The following is a 24,853-nucleotide window of genomic DNA, read 5'->3' on the forward strand; positions in this document are numbered from 1 at the left end:
TTTCAAGAACTTCATTTTCTTTCAACGATTTACTGTTTTGTGTCCGAAAATACCCCATAATGGCATATGGACGTCAATGATTTCCACTAATGTTAAAGAAAAAGACAAAATACACAACAGTGCCTAGTAAGAATTTGAATATATATTTATAAATCTATATCATTGATATGACGTGCCGTGTCTCCTAACTAACTGCTGACACGAGGTCAAAGATGTCGTATCCCAAATCTTTCGGTCATTTTTGTGATAATTAGGACTCAAAAAATGTAAAAAATATCAATACCGTAACAGTTCAATCTTATATATTACTAGTGTGTAGTGAATAAATATTCAATTTATCTGTAAACAAGTAAACAAAAAAATGAAGGTGAAAGCATTCTTCATAAGTGTCATGGGTCTTATGTACATAAGTACACGTGTACATAAGTACACGTAAATGAGACATACATATTTTGTTGTACAAGGTAGGAAATGAGTATTGGCGGTTCGTCGGTTGTTGCGGAGCAGTCTGTATTATTTCGCCTGGACCAATTTAATTTACCAAATTAATCAAAACGGGAAGCAATGGGATGAAAAGCATGTCAGATTTATTTATCGTGTTTAATGTTTATGTTGTCAATTGTAGGACAGTATTCAAAGACAATTTATCTATTTATGATAGTTCTACTGAGCGCAAGAAATCATGATAGCCGTCTTTTTATTTTATCATATTTATTATTTCTAAAATTTAGTTATACCCTGTTGGTACGTGAAAAAATTCAAAATCCTGTAGAAAACCGTTAACTGACGTACATTATATGACGTCGCTATTGAGAATGCGATACGTTTAATTAACAAATATAGTGTCAATGAAGTTGACGGTCAACCAGAAAGCATGCGTATAATTCTAAGTGAAATTAATTTTACGCAACGGCAAAGTATATAGTGAAAAATTATAATATTATTCACTTTATCATCAGCAAAATGTTGTAATAACATACCATCTATAAGAATATTTCCAAGTCTTCGAAATAGCAGTTAAATCTTTCTATGTTTAAAGTTTCTAAACTTACAAAATCAATCATGGCACAAAAGTTATAACTAACCACCAAACATTTATAAATCATCCACTCAGTGACAATTTCAAGAGCGGTGTCTTTGAAAAGGTAGTCGATAAAACCAGGGTTTATAGTATATAAATATCATATGGCAGCGTGTGAGACATTAGTATTGTCAACCCGAGGGCAGAATATCACTCGAGGCGAAAGCCGAGTGGTAACATTCTGTTTCGAGAGTTGACAATATCAATGTCGCACACGCTGCCATATGATATTTATTTTATTATACCGAACAAAATTTAACACATGAAAAGTTTTAAAATGTTTTTAATAGTTTCATCTTTAGTGCAGTAATCGCCTATGTACACACTGAATAGTGACGTCGCTACTATATCTGTACATGGGAGGCAATCATTTGGCTAAAAAATTGAAGTAGTTAATTGTCCTAATATGACATTCAAAATATCAGCGCGGTCACATGATCTGACAGTTTCGCTTGGTCACGTGTCAAAAAGGTTGAAAATGTTTTTGATAGTCAAAATATCTCTTTCTAGGGTAATGGGATTTTATCATTGTAGACAAAAGAGAGGTATAATAAAATAATATGTGTCAGTGATTTGATTATATTATGATGTTGATAGTTAGAAATGTATGTGTTACATGTGTAAGAACATAATAAAGAGATATTGTTCTGTTATAGTGTTAACCTACTTGATTTCTATGTGTACTGAATTTACACAATTTATTTAAGAGATATTTATGGGAAGCATTGACTGTCAGAAATTATTAACTGGTATCAAATTATATGATATTTTTGATCAATTCTCAAAGTCCCTTGTCACGCAGGGACAAGACAATGTCATTTTGTTCACAAACATGTGAGGTACGCGGAGATTGGAAAGCATTTTATAAGCCGATATCTTAATACAACGTAAGGTTCACAAGTCCCTTCTTACCGTAGTTTAATCGTACAAATGTATGAACTTAGTTATATGCCCTGCCCGTCCTACGCACGCAAACACGCATTGACACAAAATAGGGGTTACAAAAAATGTCAATTCATCGAATATTATACGTTAATGAAAATAAAAATTACAAAAATGAACCCAAATAAACATTGAATTTAATCGTTGCGGACACAGTTACAAACCACAATTCAAACAATATCTCAGATTTCTTTAAATGATTCTTTTTTAGATTCATCGATAGTGAAAGATGAGTTGATATAAAATATTTTTGGAAACGATATTACGTACAATGATTATGCAATTTGTATGAATCAAACTGATCAAATACCAAAATCAGTTCAGACAGAATAAAGAAATCAGGGCCAATACGAAACTCCAGAAACAATATATTCAAGCTATAATAAAAAGGTTATTACGGAGCAATTTCTTCAGTTTAATTTTCAAAAGCAGTCATTTTCTTGTTTATAAAAGTTATTTGTATACATTACTTTTCACATTTTCAACAAAACTATCTGATAGATTCACGTAATGCATAATGATCAAGTGAATTAAAGCGGGCGTACCATGTCAATGTTTGTAGAATATAACAATACTTTCGGCTGCTTCGGGAGTGCACAAATGCTTGCCAAAAATTTTATTTTTGCAGATGATTTAAGGGGATTATTCTGAATTTAATTCAGATTATATGTGAAATCTCTATATAACTCGATTTGCATGTTGGGAAAGGTATAAATAAGGCATTATATATGAAGTAGCGGAAACAAATATCAGTTGTAAACTACAAAAGTTCGTGTTAGAATCAAACGAGACATGTGCGTTCATTTAGGCTTGTCCAGACGAACGGGAAATATGACCAACCATTTTCAAATTGATGATTTTGAATTACTTTTCCAACATATCTGTCTTTTAACGATAAATGACTGCAGTACATAAAATCCATTCTAAATACCACAAAGAAATTACGAATGGTTTCGACATGAAGAAAATTATATACTACAACAACAGAACAAATCAAGAACATTTCATTCGAAATTTTAATGTAAATTTGCATATATAACAAGTTGTATTTGAAATATTTGGTCTGTCTTTCAGCAGCCAAAGTGTTACAGTGGCGACCATGTTGTGCGTATCCTCAGAGGAAATTTTCAAACGTTAGAAGAAATTAGATAAGAGTGATTTTAATTTGAATAGTTTTTATACAACATTTCTATTAAATATTGTCATTTTCTAAAGAATCCATGTACTATCTTTGAATGAATTTTATGATGACTTTTTACATTATATTGAGAAAGTTATTGCACAATTTGCTTGAAACTTTATTCCTGATTCTAAATTTGTGCCCATTTGTAATTCTTAAAATCAGCAAAATTGCGACATCAGTAGTTATTTTGAAGTTACAAATACTTTTTTTTTTCAAAAATGTTATTGTACTATTTATTTGAACTGTCAAAACATGTTCCCGGCTTTCATTATATTCTGTTCACACTTATAAAAGATTAACATTAAAGCCAGAAACATATTTGACAGTTCAAATAAATAGTACAATGCTAATGTTTCGAGTGTTTGAAAACATGTGCAGTAAGAATGTTACACATGTTAAATCGCATTTCTTAGTATCGTCCAAAATAACGGAAACAAACGGAACAAACTGGTAGAGCCAATCTATACGTATTTATTAAACATCCCAAGTATTTGTTTTGTAAAGAAAAATGTTACAACTGGGTTACCAACATCTCAAACTACGGAACTTCGCTTAATTTTACCACATAATGTCTGTTCCTTAAAAGAATAAAATAATTTTAACACAAACCTTGAACACTTTTTATACTTGGTCTAACTCATCCTGTATAATATTGTGATGTTTATAAACGACGGGAAATTAAAGATAATGTTAATTTTAATAAGATATTTGTAAAGATATATGTAAAACAAATTATTACAAGAGGAAAGCAAGTTGAAGAACATTGACACATCAACACTTACAGATTAAATGTTGCAATAAATACTCCAGTTTGCCCGCTTAGCTCTGAAGGGAGAGCGCAGATGTACGGATTGCGGGTTCGTGAATTCGATCCTCGGGCGAGGCGTGATTTGATTAAAGAAATCATTCGTCCTCAGCCTCAGATGTTGGGGTGGTATGGGAGGAGGGAACAGTTACTTGCGGAAAACAAATTTGTACTTGTAAAGAATCCAGGAACACTGATTAGGTTAACTGCCCGCCGTTATATACATTTGTACTGAAATGCTGTTGAAAAACGGCGTTAAAAAGAATACTCAAGTGTCCCACAAAATTGGACGTATGGATTTAATATGTCCATGAAGTATACACAAGTATTCGTAAGCTTAAGGTTTTCAAAAAGACCTTTTTGTATTTGCATAAAATAAGCTTCCTATACAAAGGATTACAACATCATTCGGTAATTTAAAAGAGAGTGAAATAAAGGAGTTCTTCATTATTCGGTAAAGGAAGAGGAATGACTATTTTCTAGCATGTAATGACTGGGTTTTTATACAGGCAATGTAAAGATTAATCATTAAAGGGGCGTAGCTGAACTGAAATGAATAATACGCACCATCGCTAGGGTGGTTCGGAGGCATGCTCCACTGGGAATTTCTTTTTAGCTATATAGTTGGAGCTGTGGTTTGGTGCATTTTTCCTCGATATTTTCCACTCGTAAAATGGCTTGTTCTACGTATTAGTGTAGTACCGATTATTTGTTACGTCCGACACAATCGTTACTAAAGTAAAAATAATGCAATATAATTAAATTGCCATGAATAAGTAACAAACGTAATCTACTATGTTAAACCTTGTGGCCTTCGTTTTCAAAATAAGGGTAATAATTTCCAAGCGATAGATCAAGGAAATGTCACGCAAGTGTGGAATTTCGAAAACGGAGGAAATTGAATGGCATTGTATATATTTCCGACACCTATCTATACTCAGTTCCAAAAGAAAGTGTGCACTTTTTAAGTTTAAATATTTCAAAATATTCCCCGACGTTTTTGTTTCATTTTTTCATATACTTACTCTTAGGTATAACTCAAAATCTAAAATGCACACCAGTTTGTTTACGAACTGATTTAAATTTTGGTACCAAACATTATAAGTGTTCATGAAAATAACCGAGAAAAAATAACAGAAAACTAAGAGCACACTTTCTTTTGGAACTGAGTGTAAACGGGACGATATAATAGCAGAAAGTCACACATTCTGTATTAAAAATTTGCACATCCTGGACGGGCATCTAAATTTCTCCGGTAAGTATTGTCAATCTTGTTTTGCGAAAAACGTTTAGATCTGATATAAATTGTACTTATTCAGAGATAATTTCATAGTATAATTGTACTCTTGAACATTTAAATTTTTATATTTCAGCTCTATTAGGATTGCTATTTAAGTGATATTTTGTACACTACTACTATTTACAGTTAAGACTGACAAGGCTTTAAATGTGAATCAATTAGTATCCAGATTCCTCTACATGCTCTACACACTACAGTAGCATCTAGTCCAAAAATCAAACCAATCTAAATAGATCTAAGCTGGAATATAAATAAACTGTTGAGAAGGCGTATTTTGTTGTTGTTGTTTATTTAGAAATCTTATCAACAAGAACATTTTGATAAGGTGGACGATGCTATTTTTCAAAACCTTCCCGCAACGTAAACGAAGGTGAATAACTCATTGTTGAGAAATTTTAATGTACACCGCCCGCTTAGCTCAGTATAAGAGCGTTGGTCTACGGATCGCGGGGTCGTGAGTTCGATCCTTGGGTGGGGCGTATGTTCTTCGTGACTATTTGATAAACGACATTGTGTCTGAAATCACAAGTCCTCCACCTCTGATTCATGTGGGGAAGTTGGCAGTTTCTTGGGAGAACAGGTTTGTACTGGTACAGAATCCAGGAAAACTGGTTAGGTTAACTGCCCGCCGTTACATGACTGAAATACTGTTGAAAAACGGCGTTAAACCCAAAAACAAACAAACAAATAATGTACATCGCGTATGTATTATCTCTTTTTTTAACACCGAATATTCTTTTAGTGTAACTATGTATTCTGACCGACAGGACAGTCAGAATACGTCTGTTCAGACTGGCCATCTCTCCTAAACCCCATTACGGCGTTAAACCCCAAAACAAACAAACAAATAATGTACACCGCGTATGGATTATCTCTTTTTCACACCGAAGATTATTTTAGTGTAACTATGTATTCTGACCGAAGGACAGTCAGAATACGTCTGTTCAGACTGGCCATCTCTCCTAAACCCCTTTACGTGTATCTTTTATTACATTTTATGAATAAAATCTGTTTTTATTTTTTCACTTCACTACGCGCCTGCATGATTTACATGTGTTACAATAGGTGACTAAACTTGCATGTATTTTCATTCAATGTCCATTTTACAACTGTTATTTCAGATTGCCAGTCCAGTTAAAATAATGTAACTTGGTTGAATGGAAAGAAAACCTATCATAACTTTTGTCTATCGCATAATAATTGTAATGCGTCTACTGACGGAAGACTTTATGTCTAAAATGCAAGCAAGTACAACATACTCATGTCTTGATGTAAGTTACCATATAGAAATATAAAAACTTGAAGCAAAACAGGTTTCGTATGGCATGTCAAACGTTGCTAAATTGTATAATATTATGTATGTTATTATTATTGTATCTTTGATATTATTATTCAATGTCGTGCCGTGTGTGTGTGCGTGCGTGCGTGCGTGCATGCGTGCGAGCGTGCGTGCGTGTGTGTGTTCGGGTATAACGTCTTTTTCAACAATTTTTCAGTCATATAAACGACGGTGTCTACTTGTAGCAGTGAGCACAATGCCCAACTTTATAGTGCTGCCTCACTGGAATATCACGCCGTAGACACGTGTCATGATACCCCACCCAGTCACATTATACTGACACCAGGCTGACCAGTCCTAGCACTGCCCTCTTAATGCTGAGCGCCAAGCGAGGAAGCTACTAGTACCATTTTTTACGTCTTTGGTATGACGCGGCCGGGGATCGAACCCACGACCTCCCGCACTCGAAGCGGACGCTCTACCACTAGGCCAACGAGGCGGTCTTTAATATTCTAAGTCTTACCATTGTTATTGTATATGTCGTTATTTTTTTATTGTATGTTCGATATTCTTATGGTAAAAGTCATTATTGTTACACTATATTTCGTTATTGTTATTGTATCTTTGATATTGTTATTCAATGTCTTGTTATTCATATTCTAAGTGTTACCATTGTTATTCTATATGTCGTTATTCTTATTGTATGTTCGATATTCTTATTGTAAAAGACGTTATAGTTGTTATATATTCATTATTGTTTTGTAAGCTTGATATTCTTATTGTATCTGCGATTTCCCGTGATATAAATAGCACAGCGACGCCATACAAATACAATCACATAACATAGAATAAGAATAAGAATGACACGTTTGTAAATAGAATCGTCAGATATTGAACAACAATGATGACTTTTACCATAAGAATATCGAACATACAATAAGAATAATGACACGGAAACAGTAAATATAACATGAGCCACGCCATGAGAAAACCAACATAGTGGCTTTGCGACCAGCATGGATCCAGACCAGCCTGCGCATCCGCGCAGGCTGGTCAAGAGCCATACTGTTCGCTTTCAAAGCCAATAGTAACTAGAGATGTTTTTGAGAAAAGCGCATGTCTCCCACAACTGCCCCTATGAAAAATGTTAGTTTCTCTAGATGTTTTAGACAAGTGGATCCAATTAGATGGTCTGGATGAGTGGATCCAATCAGTAATTCAAGGGCCATAAATCAAAAGTGCCTGGGCAGATTTGGCTAGTTATCGAACTTGGGTAAGGTCTTATGGCCAAACACATTTATTCAAGTTTGGTGAAGATCGGATGAGAAATGTTCGACTTAGAGAGCGGACAAGAGTAAACAGACGGATTTTTTTCGGTTATTCATGGGCCGTAACTCTAAAATGCCTGGACCGATTTGGCCAGTTATCGAACTTGTCCGAGGTCTCATGGTCAAACACATTTTGTTCAAGTTTGGTGAAGATCGGATGAGAAATGTTCGACTTAGAGTGCGGACAAGAGTAAAAAGGCCGATTTTTCGATAATTCAAGGGCCGTAACTTCAAAATGCCTGGACCGATTTGGCTAGTTATCGAACTTGGCCGAGGTCTCATGGTCAAACACATTTTGTTCAAGTTTGGTGAAGATCAGATAAGCAATGTTTGACTAAGAGTGCGGACATGAGTAAAAAGGCCAATTTTTCGATAATTCAAGGGCCGTAACTCCAAAACGCCTAGACCGATTTGGCTAGTTATCGAACTTGGCCGAGGTCTCATGGTCAAACACATTTTGTTTAAGTTTGTTGAAGATTGGATGAGAAATATTTGAATTAGAGTGCGGACAAGAGTAAAAAGACCGATTTTTGGTAATTTAACGGCCATAACTCCAAGACGCCTGGACCGATTTGGCTAGTTATCGAACTTGGCCGAGGTCTTACGGTAAAACACATTTTTTTCAAGTTTGGTGAAAATCGGATGAGAAATGTTCGACTTAGAGTGCGGACAAGCTTTGTGACAGACACACAGACACACACACAGACTGGAGTAAATCAATATGTCTCCCACACCACTGTGTGGTGGGAGACATAATTAGAGAAAACCGTTAGTGAACAGCATGGATCTTGACCAGTCTGTGCGGATGCGCAGGCTGGTCTGGATCCATGCTGGTCGCAAAGCCACTATGTTGGTTTTCTCATGGCACGGCTCATATTAGGATATCTTACTAGTGACAGACAATTTGAAAAACATAGTTCGGAAACTGTTATGTTAAAAATTCTGTTTACGCTCATATTGCTAATGAAATTAATGTTATACTCAATATTTACTGTGATATAAAATCAAGTAAAAACGCAATAAAAGTATATAATGAATTAAAAACTGAATTGTTTACACTACAAAAATTAAAAAAAAAAATATATTGACTCTGGTTCTTGTTGAATTACTCTACCAGTACATCACCTTATAAACCATTGTAAGGTATTTATTCTTACTAATTTATGGGGGACTAATTTTCGTGAATTTTGTGACAGTGAAAAACCACGACATTAAATACCGACAAACAAGCAATCTTTATTTTGTCTTTAATAATTAAAATCCACAAATTCATGACCTTTCGATATAATACCATTTTGCCGAAGCCAAGAAATTTTATGCCCACGAACTTAAAAAGATTTCGCCGTATTTTGAAACCTACCAACAACCCATTAACACATACCTGGTACATTTTTGAAAAGAAATGTCTAAACTATTCGAAAGTCAAAGTGTAAGTTTATTATTTAGTTATCAACTTTGAGAAAATTTACTAAAGTACGATTTCACCTGAATGGGCCAAAATCCAGTATGTATAACATTAGGAACTTTCCAGTCTAAGACCATTGTATGCATTATTTTGTTTTCTGTTTGACACTGTCCAAAATGTCTGCTTGTACCCAATTAGAGGTTCCTAGCACAGAATACGAGCAGTCTGCATTAAAGTAGCCTTAGTATAAATTCATTTTGCACGACAGCTTGATGAATGGCTTGTTCGTCAACACGGGTAAATAGTACACGTCGATTTGTGGGAATATAGGCCGCCGTGAGAAAAATATTGAGAAATATAGAGACCTATACCACATTGTAGATTGAAGTGAGTTGTCGTAGTTTCCCATGTATCTCTTTCCAGACACGCGACTGGAAAAAGTTATGACGTCATAAATATGGCGGCTAAAGAGAAAATAAGAAAGGCAGAAAATGTATAACTACTGAATAATTACAGGTGACAACGTCTTTGAAAACTAGGTTATGATTGTAAAACTGATATATTTAGTGAAGGTAATGTTTATTCTAGCAGATAAAACACTTTTATGAAAAATAAGATGGAATTAATTATGCTTAAAATGAAAAATATCAGAAAATGACGAAAATGACTAAATAACGATATTAAGTGAGCAAATTTCTGTTAAATGGCGCAGTATGCTCGATTAAAAGTAGAAATAGTCTAATACTATGTCACTTATATAGTCAAATAACATAATTATATATATCTATATACCCTTGTTATCTGTATGAGTGTGTCAGATCAGCTTAACGCCCCGACAATGTGGTCAGAACGCAAAATCAATAGAAAAAAAATATGTTACATGGTGCAATCTTAAGAATGTTGTTTCTAATGATAAAACGTAAACTATTTTATAGTGCAGATTCTCCTATTAAAATTGATAAATCCAATTAATACATACTTCCCCGTAAACCTGAGTTAAAGACATCTGCGAAAGGAATCATTAAAAGATTTCTCTATCATGTACGTGTTAGTCCAACATACCAGGTGGTCTATGATGTCATCGCCGTTTAACGCCTACAGTATATTTACGTTTTACATAAGGAAATTTATAGTACTTAAACCTACAACTTGAGTCCTTCTAATGAACAGGATTTGGGCACTAATCACATCCCTGAAGTTTGTATTTTCAAAGTTCGCATAGATGATCAGCAAGATTATGATGGATTCCTTAATTGCATATACAATCACATTAAGCTCGTTTCATAGGTAATTTAACCTCTTTCACATGTACCAATACTAATTTATTTAGTCGTATAACTTCATGTCGAACTGATATTTTAACCCGCGTGAAACGATATTGCGACAAAGTATGTGCAAACTCTGAAAAAACATTCCTAGAAAAATTAAAATCCAACAATTACAAGGTGTGCTGTTAGTTGTTTCACATGATTTCTTTACTTTTTATACAAATTTACTTAATAATCTAATGAATGACAAAGGAACTGCTTTAATTAAACGCATTTTTATATAATTCACGAATTATTGATGATGTTTTCAAATGCGGACAATCAGTTGTTGCTCGAATATTTAACATTTTTATGCCAGGGAGGTACAGTTATTAAATGTAGACTACAATAATGCATCGCTTGGGATTGATATACATGTATCTCCATATTTAAAATTGATTTAAGTACACTTATTTACCAAAGCTTTTATTCTGTTTAGATTGGGTGGGGGATTTTCCCTATACAATCTTTTGAAATATATCGGACCAGGTAGGTATCTGTTACTAGATGTGTGGTTTGTCTCACAAGAGCTGTAGGTCATGTTGTCTGTCGGTTATATGCGACGTTTAATAAATACCTTTTCCTTTACCTTTATGTAATCGTCATATCTTTGCAAGTGCGACTTTCAAAAATTCAATGAAGGCAATCAATATTGTGCAGGAATACCGCTTTTATCAACTGCGAGAATATTCTACTAGTATCGTAATTCAGTGTGTGTTCTTTTACGTTTAATAGCAATTTAAAACACTTCTGTTACTAAGTGTATCAAAACAATAGTTATATATCAAATTCAATGGAAATTTTCTCAAATGTATTTGGTAAAATGATGAAATGTTTTATCATATGCGGTTTTGACCCACTTATTTCGAGATATATTGCATATTTGGTGATAAGTCCTTTGTCAGCTGGATGCTAGATTTTCCTATTTGATCGTGTCTAACGAAAGAGGTGGACGACGCCATGATAGTTCTCCAAGCCCACTAATACTGAGCTGCTTTGATATGTTTTTGCTTTCCTGATTCGTCGGATCCTTAATACGTTTCTGTTGTTGTTCTGCTTTCTGCAACGGCATGGAGAACATGTGCAAATGGTTTGTTAAAAGCTTAAGAAGATCCCTTGAAAGTATAGAACTCAACTAATCAAAATAATAGAAGACTCGGTTTGACTAAGTTTGTTCATGAGAGGTTTAGAAAGATGAATACCCTCACGCCCTTTAGCACCAGCTTAAGCGGAATTCTATTGTGATAATATGAAATGAACTCCATAAAACTAAAGGATCAGAGGTTTTTCATATAAATATTTACCCAATCATTTTTGTTTTTCACATAACGTGCATTTAGTTTCCCTTTCGTGAATAAGACATTCAGCAGTCGAGGGCTTAATTTTATGTAAACTGTTCTATCACATTGGAATATTGTGGGGATATAGAGTGTGAGCATTATTGCCAAAATACTGTTTTAAGCACACCAGCGTTGTTTTACAACTGACCGTTCAAAGGCGTTGCCGCACTGCGTTCTTTTCCTTTATTTTACGTTTTGAGCTTTCTGTCTACGTGCTTTACTTTGTTCATATATTTATCATGTTCTAACCTATACATGCATTGCTGCATTGTTACGGTTAAAAGAGGCGTTGCAGAGTGTAACACATATCGGATCTTTTGAGAAATACTTTCAGTTGCAGAGAAGGAATGATGAAAAATAAGACAATGAAATGACTACCCCATGCCCCTGATGCCCTTCCTTCTGCAATTAGCTGAACGTAATTGTGGAAAGTCCATATTAAACTCAAAACGTTTTAAATGCAGGGGTAATGAATAATACTGTTTGTAGATAGCTTTGTTATCGCGGGGATGAAGACGTATTAAGCAGAACATTTACAGTGTTGATGTCAAGCCTTATTGAATATAATTAACCAGTAATTCAGAGTAATTAAGAAGACTATCATGAATTTAACACTTGCATTAATTACAAAAAAAATATGTAAAACTTCTACTAGCATAATCGTCTTGATCATGCTTAAATCTAATCAAAATGAACTTGCAAACAATGCATGTAATTTGCACATAATTTTATAATAAGAGCATAGACAATTATTTGTGCTGACATTGATTTGTACTGCATTTCAAATTCCTTTCCTTCTAGGTACTTATTAAAAGCAGATATTGGTAACATATATTCCCTTATTGTATGTTATATTTCTTGTAACTTTCGGAAATTAACTTATTTCAAACTCAACACCATAAGAATAGTCGAAAATCGTTAATATCAAGAGGTAGAAGTGACGTGTAAAAATGCATTGTAAATTAAGTGGGTGGGGTACAAATTAAGCAGTTAAAATAAATTGAATATATTATTTCCTGAGAAAGTGTAAATATAGATATTTGAAATGTCCCATTGGCTTGTTTAATGACATGATATTCGATATCATAAGCAAGTTTATTGAATTTTTCAGAAATTATTCAGCAGTATTATTTTCGTAATCGCCCGCCATATTGATGACGTCATTTTCCAGATCCAGTCCTGGTCCCCAGAAGATATACATACATATTGTTTTTGTCTTAGACCAAGGAATAATTTGGTATATGTGGCTATATTTCTCAACTACTTTTGAGCAGGATTACAAATGGCCGTGGACTATAATTAGAATACGTTTATCACGTATTACATCAGCGAGTGAAAATGCTTCAAAGATTGACCATATTTTACCGTATTAATGTATGTATTTAAGTATTTAGGTCAAACAGAGTAGTCTGAGCTTTTTATTCAGTACATCCAGTACTTAGAACGGATTAGCATTTCGATGATTTTCGTTAAAAGCTACTAGATCTTGTCGTAGTCGTTACTTATATTCATTATTAAAGGGAATGAATGTTAACTGTGGGAATAAACTGTCTACCTATCGGTATTACAATGCTCATAGGGCTTATTTGTTATCAAAAGTTCAAATAAACGTCGTATAGTTTATTTATAATTAGTTCAACCAGTATTTGATAGGAGGTGTTACGCATTATGTTCTATGTACTGTTATGGTATGCAGTGTGTTATATATACTGTTACATTATGCATTGTGTTCTAGTTACTGTTTCATTATGAGTTGTGTTCTATGTACTGTTATATTATGAATTTTGTTCTAGCTACTGTTTTATTATGCATTGTGTTCTAGCTACTGTTATATTATGCATAGTGTTTTATGCAATTGTGTTCTATGTACTGTTATATTATGAGTTGTGTTCTAGGAACTGTTATATTACGCATTGTGTTCTAGCTACTGTTATATTATGCATAAGTGTTTTATGCAGTTGTGTTCTATGTACTGTTATATTATGAATTGTGTTCTAGGTACTGTTATATTACGCATTGTGTTCTAGCTACTGTTATATTATGCATTGTGTTTTATGCAGTTGTGTTTTATGTACTGTTATATTATGAGTTGTGTTCTAGGTACTGTTATATTATGCATTGTGTTCTAGCTACTTTTATATTATGCATTGTGTTCTAGGTACTGTTATATTACGCATTGTGTTCTATGTACTGTTATATTACGCATTGTGTTCTAGCTACTGTTATATTATGCATTGTGTTCTAGGTACTGTTATATTATGCATTGTGTTCTAGGTACTGTTATATTATGCATTGTGTTCTATGTACTGTTATATTATGCATTGTGTTCTAGGTACTGTTATATTACGCATTGTGTTCTAGCTACTGTTATATTATGCATTGTGTTTTATGCAGTTGTGTTCTATGTACTGTTATATTATGAGTTGTGTTCTATGTACTGTTATATTATGCATTGTGTTCTAGGTACTGTTATATTACGCATTGTGTTCTAGATACTGTTATATTATGCATTGTGTTTTATGCAGTTGTGTTCTATGTACTGTTATATTATGAGTTGTTTTCTAGGTACTGTTATATGACGCATTGTGTTCTAGCTACTGTTATATTATGCATTGTGTTTTATGCAGTTGTGTTCTATGTACTGTTATATTATGAATTGTGTTCTAGCTACTGTTATATTATGCATTGTGTTCTAGCTACTGTTATATTATGCATTGTGTTTTATGCAGTTGTGTTCTATGTAGTGTTATATTATGAATTGTGTTCTAGCTACTGTTATATTATGCATTGTTTTTTATGTTATTGTGTTCTATGTACTGTTATATTATGAATTGTGTTCTAGCTACTGTTATATTATGCATTGTGTTCTAGCTACTGTTATAGTATGCATTGTGTTTTATGTAAGTGTGTTTTATGTCCTGTTATATTATGAGTTGTGTTCTAGCTACTGTTATATTATGCATTGTGTTCTAGCTACTGTTATATTATGCATTGTTTTTTATGTTATTGTGTTCTATGTACTGTTATATTATGAACTGTGTTCTAGCTACTGTTATATTATGCATTGTGTTTTATGTAATTGTGTTCTATGTCATGTTATATTATGAGTTGTGTTCTAGCTACTGTTATATTATGCATTGTGTTTTATGTAATTGTGTTCTATGTACTGTTATATTATGAATTGTGTTCTAGCTACTGTTACATTATGCATTGTGTTCTAGCTGCTGTTATATTATGCATTGTGTTTTATGTAATTGTGTTCTAGCTACTGTTATACTATGCACTGTGTTCTAGGTAATTGTGTTCTTTGTACTTATATAGTTATTTCTTTACATTCATGCATCATTTGATGACAGCGTCACGAAACCTTGTTTGTCAATAAACTATCGTTTTTGATGGATTGGAACCACTCGCGCGTAATAAAACATATCATTTGTTCTTTTTAATACGAATCATTGGTCCAAGTTATGGTCCATTCAGTGCAATTTCCGAAAAAAAATGTCGAAATCGTATTTCTGTGACGTCAATATATTTATTCCAAGACCTCCCTTGTATTTCGGGCAATAAAATGCAATACATTTGTATGTACAGGTATTTTAGATCCATGCTGGTAATAACACATAACTTTACTTATTACTGATGCAGTGTCGGATCGTTTATAAGCTCAAAGTCAAACGTCTCATTTAAACATGAATTTTGACTTCTTGCATTTGAAAATACATGACTTCCATGAGTAGATGAGACATTAGTAAAGTGCAAAAATAATTTCACGGAATTAGCTGCAGTTATTTATTAGGTAACTATGTTTCACTGTTATACTTACACAAAAAAACTTAAGCGTCTTTGAATTAGCTTAATGGTGAAGTGTTTTGCTTTCTAAATCCCTCGGGAAATGAATAAAATCTTTTCCTGAAAAAGTAGGGCATTAATTGTTCATTATATATTGCTGGCTTATGACGTTAAGCGCATGTATTCGAGCTGATTGCGAATGCTTTCATTTATTTTTCCCTTGGGTGTAGACATTTCTTATTGCAAATACCTAAAAAAGATGGTTTTGTGAATTTCATGGTTTGTGATATGTTGTCTTTGATAAAGTTGTCCGTCTATGAAACTTTCTATAGTCAGATTTGAATCTGAGTTAATTCATACTTATAGAATTAAACAGTATTATGTCCATGTGAATGTTGCAGTCAGCTAATCTGTATTGAGGAATTGGTCAAGATAGGTCTTCTTGCAGATTTGATCTGAGTTTGTTCAAAAAGTGTTTATCAGTTGCAAGTTTAGATATATTTTATCTTTTTCTGATCTAGTCTAGTAACGCCGTTTATTACAGTTTTCAGGGTTAAGGATAACTTTCTGCATTTTCAATCAAACTTTGCTCGGTTTCAGTCGTTTAATTCTGTCTTCTAAAAGAAAGGTATAGTCTCTAGTATAAAACCTCATATCAATTCCATAAAGCCAATTAAATACGATGTAGTAATTATTTACGCCTTATGCCATTCAAAACGTCCAATCTATAGGACGACAAGGACCTGCTAAAATAATAGTTCTCCATTTCTTTACACTTAAACAAGAATATTATCCTATATTAGATGCCAAAAACCCCGAAGCTATGAGGATATGCAAATAGAAGGAAGTAATTTCTATTACACTTATTGGTCCTTGACAGGGTATGTGATTTATAATGACCTTTCACACTTTGGCGAATCGCAACGTAAAACATCATTATTGAAATGCATTTATATTCACAAAACGAAAATCGTTGGGATAATACAAAGTTATAATACCATTAGAAATAATTTACTTTTGGTCAGGAACTGTAACTGGTTTATCCATATGCTTCCATTGTGAGAAATTATACTTTCGGCAAAATGTGATACAGAAAATTCGGATTTCCCTAAACTTTTATCAACCAGTTCAAAGCATATTTTCAAGAACAACATCTAACCAATAACGGGTTATATATTTACATAAATATAGGAGATATTAGAATCGGGTTCGTTTTATTGATAGGAGCAAACTGACAAAGCTGGAGAACGTCCTAGAAAATGTTGTCTAAGATGTTAAAAGTAGACTCTTTATACACGCTTCAATCCTTCTAAGATTATTTTCAAATATCAATGTTAAGTACATTTGTACTTTTCTTGTCTATTAATAAGTTTAACTTCCATTCTGTGTTCTTGCTACAGCTAAAATAGAATGTAATGTATTCGGGAAATTAATACTGCACTCCCAAACATGAAGAAGCCTGACATTTATATAAAATATAACACTTATCATGTTATAGCAGTCTTTACTTAGAATTTTCATCAGAAAGAAGCTGTAGAATGATATATTACTGTAACAGTTCTAGACATAGACTTGTAAATTTTAACAGTCATACGATCTGAGACTCAAAGACAGAGAGTGTTAAATAAAAATATATGTTTAGCATTATTAAATAAGTAATGCTGAAATGAACGCAAACAAACGTTATCATGAATTGCAAAATACTAATGTCACCGTCTATTATTGGACATCATTATAGCTAAGATTATAAATATGTGTAATTTCAGATTATAGCACTTTGCACATTTTTTTCAATTACATCCATTTATTTTGTGTAATTGGTCTACAAACTTTACATGAGCTTGTAATATTGAGAGGAATCGTTTTATTGCATTTCAATAGTTTCAATTTGCTACATATGATGAGATTGATTTGACGAACGCAGGCTTAAATTTTGCTATGTACAGATTGCAAGAATCTGCCTTCCTCACCATCAGAAAGCTCCTTCTGAATGTGCAGTGTTAATTTATTGGCGTTCTTGTGCCTATTGAGGATGTATGCCTTTCTACAACAAAGCACGGGAAGGTGTATATATTTTTACTTAATACAAAAGAGATCTGTAAATCAGTAAATCAGTAAATAAGCACTTTTATAAAGTACCTACAAATACCAGTAGTGATAGTCTTAACATACAAAGGTACCTGGTGGAAACAACTGGTAAAATTGTGTAGAGCGTCTTTATGCTTAAAATCTAGGAACTCAGGGAGATTTGAATGCATTTTACGTCAGTATCAAAAGTGAAATTGAGTTTTTACACAATTTGCAAGATCCATGATATTGCTTGCATTCTGACTTGAAAATACAATTTTATAATTCTAGTATGTTGTTTTACAGACAGAGTCGTCTTACTAGGAATGATCGAACAGCAATTTATCATAAAACAAATTATGCAATTGTGCACTCAGACCCGACAATTATATCTCGACACAACATATTTTTCTTGCTTAATTTCAAATTTAAATGGTCAATTGATTTTGTTTCATTCATGATCCGTCTTTTAGTTAACTTTTCTCTTATATTTTATTCCGCTGGCGATTGTTATTTATAGCCAACATGACCGATATTGCTCTCCCATCTTTGTTCATCACCTACCTTGAATACGGCTTGTGTGATGTACATGAGGGATGTATTACATAATGGACAGAAAAGATTACATATGTAAATGTTTAAATGCTTATACCAGACAATAAATCTGGTTTATACGCAATAACAACATTTTAGGAGTTCAATTTTTGTTTTGCCTAATAAACAATTGTCATTGAACCTTGTGAATCACAAGACAAAAAAGGAGATAAAGATTGATTTATAAAGTTAATAATACACGTGAGAGATCCTCCTAGGACAACCTTACACCTCGATAACTTCTTATTATGTTTATTTAGTTAATACAGCTTAGAGAATATCCCCATTGGTCTTAAAGCAAAATTACACACACTGTAGTACGTCTCCAGCTGAAAATTTGATTTTGTAATTGTTTTATAACTGACACTTTATTGAAAATGCATCATTAAATTAATTTTTCACCATGTTCATTTATTCCTAAAACGTGCGCACAAATAATTTACCCACTTTGTTTATCTATATGTACCGCTTATTCAGTAATGCTTAATTTATTTGCTGTATTGCCCCTGTCAGATTTTGTTAAAATACATATCGAGGAAACGCTTTTATTTGACAAGATTGCAGATAATCACTTTTTTTCGGCGACGCCGTCTAAATTCGGTTTCGTTACCTATGCCACGTGACTTCAGTTTGCAAATCAAACTACTTGATAACGCATTATAGACAATTTATCAAAATGGAAGATTTATGCAACACTCTGTCTGATTGGATGAGAGTGTCAATTTCTTTCACTCTGTTGATTGTGCTACGCTGAGTGAAATGTAGACAAAGCGTTTATCCTAAACGACGCTGTTCACAGCTTTAAAGCTAACTTTGGCTCAGTATATTTAGCAAGAATATTGATATATCTCAAAATGATAAGTCAGTTTAATAAATATGATAAAAACCTGTTCAAATACCAACATATATCAAATTAAAGAAAGAGCTGAATACGGTCTGCGTATTACATGAATAAGGGTAGGTTTCTTGCTTTTGTGACTTATTCAGATTTCATATTAAAATGAGTACTTGTTTGCTTTGATATATTTGTTATAAATTATTAAACTGATTTATTATATATGAATATTTTTCTTTAGTATGGTTTGCAAATATTGAACTCAGTTGAAATCTGTTTTATTATATATATGCTATATAAAGACTGAATTTCATTACACTGAAATGAAGGTACGCTGCATACAGTTTATCTGTATGATATGACTACGGTCAAACTTTGCTTATGAAACAGACATATTGAAATAATTACAATTGTATGGTTTGCTTGACCTTCACTTTTTTTATAGGTGTGACGTCATTGTCCAAAGATTCATGAATAGCGAATATGCATTTGTTAAAGCGGGATCAGTTGGCCTATTTTAGAAATAAATAAAAATAATAAATAAAACAATCCTTAAATTGATTTTTATGCTCCCGAAGGGAGGCATATAGTTCTTGAACCGTCTGTCCGTCTGTCGGTCTGTCGGTCCGTCGGTCTGTCGGTCTGTCAGTCTGTCAGTCTTCGGTCTGTCAGTTGTCCGCAATTTTCGTGTCCGGTCATATCTTTGTCATCGATGATGGATTTTCAAATAACTTGGCATGAATGTGTACACAGTAAGACGACGTGTCGTGCGCAAGACCAGTCCATATCAAAGGTCAAGGTCACACTTAGACATTAAAGGATAGTGCATTGATGGGCGTGTCCGGTCCATATCTATGTCATCGATGGATGGATTTTCAAATAACTTGGCATGAATGTACCACAGTAAGACGACGTGTCGCACGCAAGACCAGGTCCGTAGCTCAAAGGTCAAGGTCACACTTAGACGTTAAAGATTAATGCATTGATGGGCGTGTCCAGACCAATCTTTGTCATCGGATGGATGGATTTTCAATAACATGGCATGAATGTTACCACAGTAAGACACGTGTCGCACGCAAGACCAGGTCCTTAGCTCAAAGTCAAGGCCACACTTAGACAATGAAGTTAGTGCATTGATGGGCGTGTCCGGTCCATATCTTTGTCATCGATGGATGGATTTTCAAATAACTTGGCATGAATGTGTACCACATAGGACGACTGTCGCACGCAAGACCCAGGTCCGTAGCTCAAGGTCAATGTCACACTTAGACATTAAAGGTATTTTTCATGATAGTGCATTGATGGACGTGTCCGGTCCATATCATTGTCATTCATGCATGGATTTTAAAATAACTACGCATGAATGTGTGACACAGTAAGACGACGTGTCGTGCGCAAGACCCAGCTCCGTAGGTCAAAGGTCCTAAACTCTAACATCGGCCATAACTATTCATTCAAAGTGCCATCGGGGGCATGTGTCATCCTATGGAGACAGCTCTTGTTTCTCATGTATTCTAATCAAACTTGATTTGTAGCATCTTTATTAGGCCTGCAGCCAACTTTGTTCAGCTGGGACATTTAACCCCTAGAGCTAAAACTAGAAATGCCTTTATACAGCGTCTCATGAACAGCTTGGTGGAACTTTGCCATACTTGGTCTGTAGCATCATTATAAGGTCCTCTTCCAAATTTATTTATATAGCAACTTGGGCCCTATTAGGGACCACTATAGCTAAAAGTAGATATGCCTTTCTTCGCATTAACCACTAAAATGTAATGGATTTTTATCAAACTCGATGTGTAACAATATCGTAAGGTCTCCTGCTATTTTGTTACAAATGGGGATAGGGGCCAATTTAGCTAAAAATATAAACAAGTTTAATGACCTCTTCTCATGAACCGCTTCATGAATCTTCATCAAACTACTGCTGTAATTATTCGTCTAAGGATAAACGAAACAAAATTGCAGCCCTACGAAACCTTTGCGAAAAATTAAAAGAGAACCATTTAAATTGTTAAAGTGCGGTGTTTAGTTTTGCAATTTGAAAAATGTTAGATGAAAGATGAATGTTAGATGAAAAATTCATAAACATCTTTCCTTATTACAATTCGCCGACCATCATTTTTAAAGATATTTCTTGTCAAAATGTGCTTTTTGTTCACGGTCACTTTTTGAATTTCTTACCTATTTTTACAGCCTGATCCCTGTTCTTTAAAATATTTATCATTTGTACGAAAAAAAAATAAGATATAGTCAATATCAAATCATTTTGTTTCTAGATACATGTACTTGATAAACATATCAATGTTCTAAAATGTGTTGATCAGTTTTCTTATATTGTACCAAAATTATATCTCTGGTCAATTCATTTTAGAACTAGTAATAGCCTCTCTGATCATTTCGATAATTCTAAGTTTCTTTCGTAAGAACTAAAGCCTCTAATTATTCCTGTAAGACTATTACGTACCTGTCACTCAATGTATATCCTGAGGAATCGCTGATCCCCAGTTATCCTCCTTAGGAAAAAAGAAGTAAGATAAACTGACAGGTTTCAAATGCATGTACATGTATGAATATAAGAGGGTATCGTTTTAACTCGTTCAAAATGTTATAATCCCTTAAATAAAGCACATATTTTAGACAGGAAAAAATTATTAGTTTGTCTTTAACGGGCATCTTGCGTCAATATGCAATTTGAAAAGTTCTTTAGAACGCACATAACTCGAAGAACAATTGAGAGTAGGGGCTAAAATACTATCATACAACCTATTACATATTCTACTTTTTAATGTAACAACTATAAATATTGTTACTAACACTTCATTTATTTTTTCAATATTACTTCTTATGGATTATGCGTGTTAAATATGATATTGCCCTCATCAATGTGTTGACACCAAAGTGGGAATAGTCCAGGTAGTCAGGAACTTTTTATCCTACTTATATCGTTGAATTTGGTAGTTACAAGAAATACAATGCACAATAGCTATTCAAGATTATATGTTTTAATAGTTTACTACCTCTACATACTTGCAACGTACTTTTCTTTGTAATTTCTTTCCTCCGCTACATCTTTCCTCAGCTACATCTTGCTACATCTTTCCTCCGCTACATCTTTCCTTCGCTACATCTTGCTACATCTTTCCTCCGCTACATCTTGCTACATCTTTCCTCCGCTACATCTTTCCTCCGCTACATTTCCTCCGCTACATCTACAGTTCAAAGAAAATATTAGAGCGGTATTTTTACGATATCCTTAAAAATCTTGATTTATATGGCACAGCTTCCATTTTACAAAGTGGTTATTTTTATCGAAAGTACTTAAATTGTGTTTTGGCGTAACAGTACATAGCTATTTAATAGATTTATCAAGTTTTAAAGGTATGTACAAAATATTGATAAACATCTAAAGTAAATTAACTGTTCTGTTGCGAAAGAAATGACCATGTTAAAACTAAAGGAATAATCCGTCATAAGTTTTTTTTCAATAAAAAAAAAATAAGGAAAAACGTCTAAAGGGGAAAAACTACAGGCACCGATATATCACTCCTTATGGAAAAAAGGAGTGCGTATAAAAATTGATATATATGCACGACGAGTACAAATTGTATAAAAAGAAGAATACAGAATGAAAACAATAAAATCAGAGAAACAAAGAATACATGTCGAACAATGTAGAAATTTTAAAAGAAAACAATGCTAAAGGGATAAAAGCCACATTTAATTAACATAGCCACGTGTACAGCAACTTCGTACGTTTAAATGTTTACAGGGCTATGCCGACTGAGCATGTATGTATGTAACAGGCATTTTTCTAACTTTAGACATTTCGTATAATGTCTGAAATTTAAGGCATTTTACAAAATGACTAAAGTAGTTGGTTTTTACGTAAATTGCCTAAAGAATGTAAGGTATTTTGTATAATGCCTAGAAAAACACTGACCAATTTAAGATATTGCTTGATAATATTGGAATTAATTTGAGGCTCTTGGCCATTTATTTAGCCTTTATTTGTTTCGCTCACTAGCACCTACCGCTTCTATCAATGTTGTGACCACTGAATACTGAATAATATCATTCAATCTATTCCCTGAAGAATTGCAGAGTTTCTGCTACATCTGCTTGCTATTCCCGTCGGGAAACTAAAGATGAAACTTGAAATGACATGGGAGACCGTCACACACAAAACATAGTTGACACTTCGATAAAATGTATAGACATAGATTTGTCGGATGTTTATTCCTGTATTCTTAGTTTAATATACAAGTTGAAACTAAATTGTCTACAAATGAAGCAACGGCAATATCGGTTATCACTTACTAGATGAAATATACAGATATAGATTTATACAGATGTTTATTTAGGCATTCTTAGTTTAATATACCTGATGTAACTAAAATTTCTACAAATGGAGCGTCAGTACGATCATTATTGAGCAGGTCGCCATTACCAATATGGAGGCTCAAAGCTCTCATGTCCAGCATGTTCACTTATTGCTCGTCATTGAATGAGTTAATTATTTGCTTTTTAAGATTCAGTGAACGTATTTTATAATACATACATAGTTATTTAGATATTTTGGTATTATCTAGTTGCAATAAGTAGACATGTACCTCAAATATACAACTACAGTAGACATTATTCTGTCACACTGAATGCACACGTAGTAATAGAATAAATATCGTAGACACATAAGAACAATACTGATACGTGTAAAACGATTTGCAACAATCTAGAGAGAGTTGTTTTCTGGAGAAATTTGATTACTACCACTGTAAGTGACATAAAAAATCTCTATTTAATAATACGTGGCATTTTCTCAAACAATTTACAACTGAAAACTAGTTTAGATAAAGTAATCTAGGAAAGCTCATTGGTCATTTGACTACTTTCCAGAAGAAAGGCACCAGGTGCCTCTCCAGGCATTATTTCACCACATGTGGGCACTTCAATAGAAACACCTACCTTCCGTAAGGCAAATGAATGGCTTCCACACATAAAAGAATTCTATATCTCATGAGAGTTTTCAAACCTAAACCTTTAAGGGTTATTTTTATTTTTTTTATCTTATCTTGAAATAATGCTAGTTGTGAGAAATGATCGTTCTGAATGGCGTGCTAGATAAACAATTCATTTGTCAGTGGTTCTGTCACATATACATTGTTTGTGAGCACTAAAGTCTTTCTTTTTTCAAGCCAAATGTCTAATAAATATTCTTATCTACATACGAATACGTCTACAGACATTTGCAATAACTAATAACACGCGCCTGTGGTTATATTACCGACCATATTGACATCATGAATATATTGACCTTTATCGATGAATAACTGCAGTATACTAAACCAGTTCTAAAATATGTCAAAGCACTAAAGGAATTACAAACGTCCTCTGGTGATTTAACATGAATAAAATAATTCGAGAATAATTCGAGAACATTTCATGCGAACACTTAATGCAGTTTTGCGCAAATAATAGGTTATATTGGAAATGTTCTTCTTTCAGCACTAACATCAAAAATGTTGCAGTGGTGTCGATGTTGTCAGTGTCCTAAGAGGACTATCTCGGCCGTCTGAAGAAATGAAATTAGATATATTT

Source organism: Mercenaria mercenaria, chromosome 18 (assembly GCF_021730395.1).
Source record: "Mercenaria mercenaria strain notata chromosome 18, MADL_Memer_1, whole genome shotgun sequence".
NCBI classification, from domain to species: Eukaryota; Metazoa; Mollusca; class Bivalvia; order Venerida; family Veneridae; genus Mercenaria; species Mercenaria mercenaria.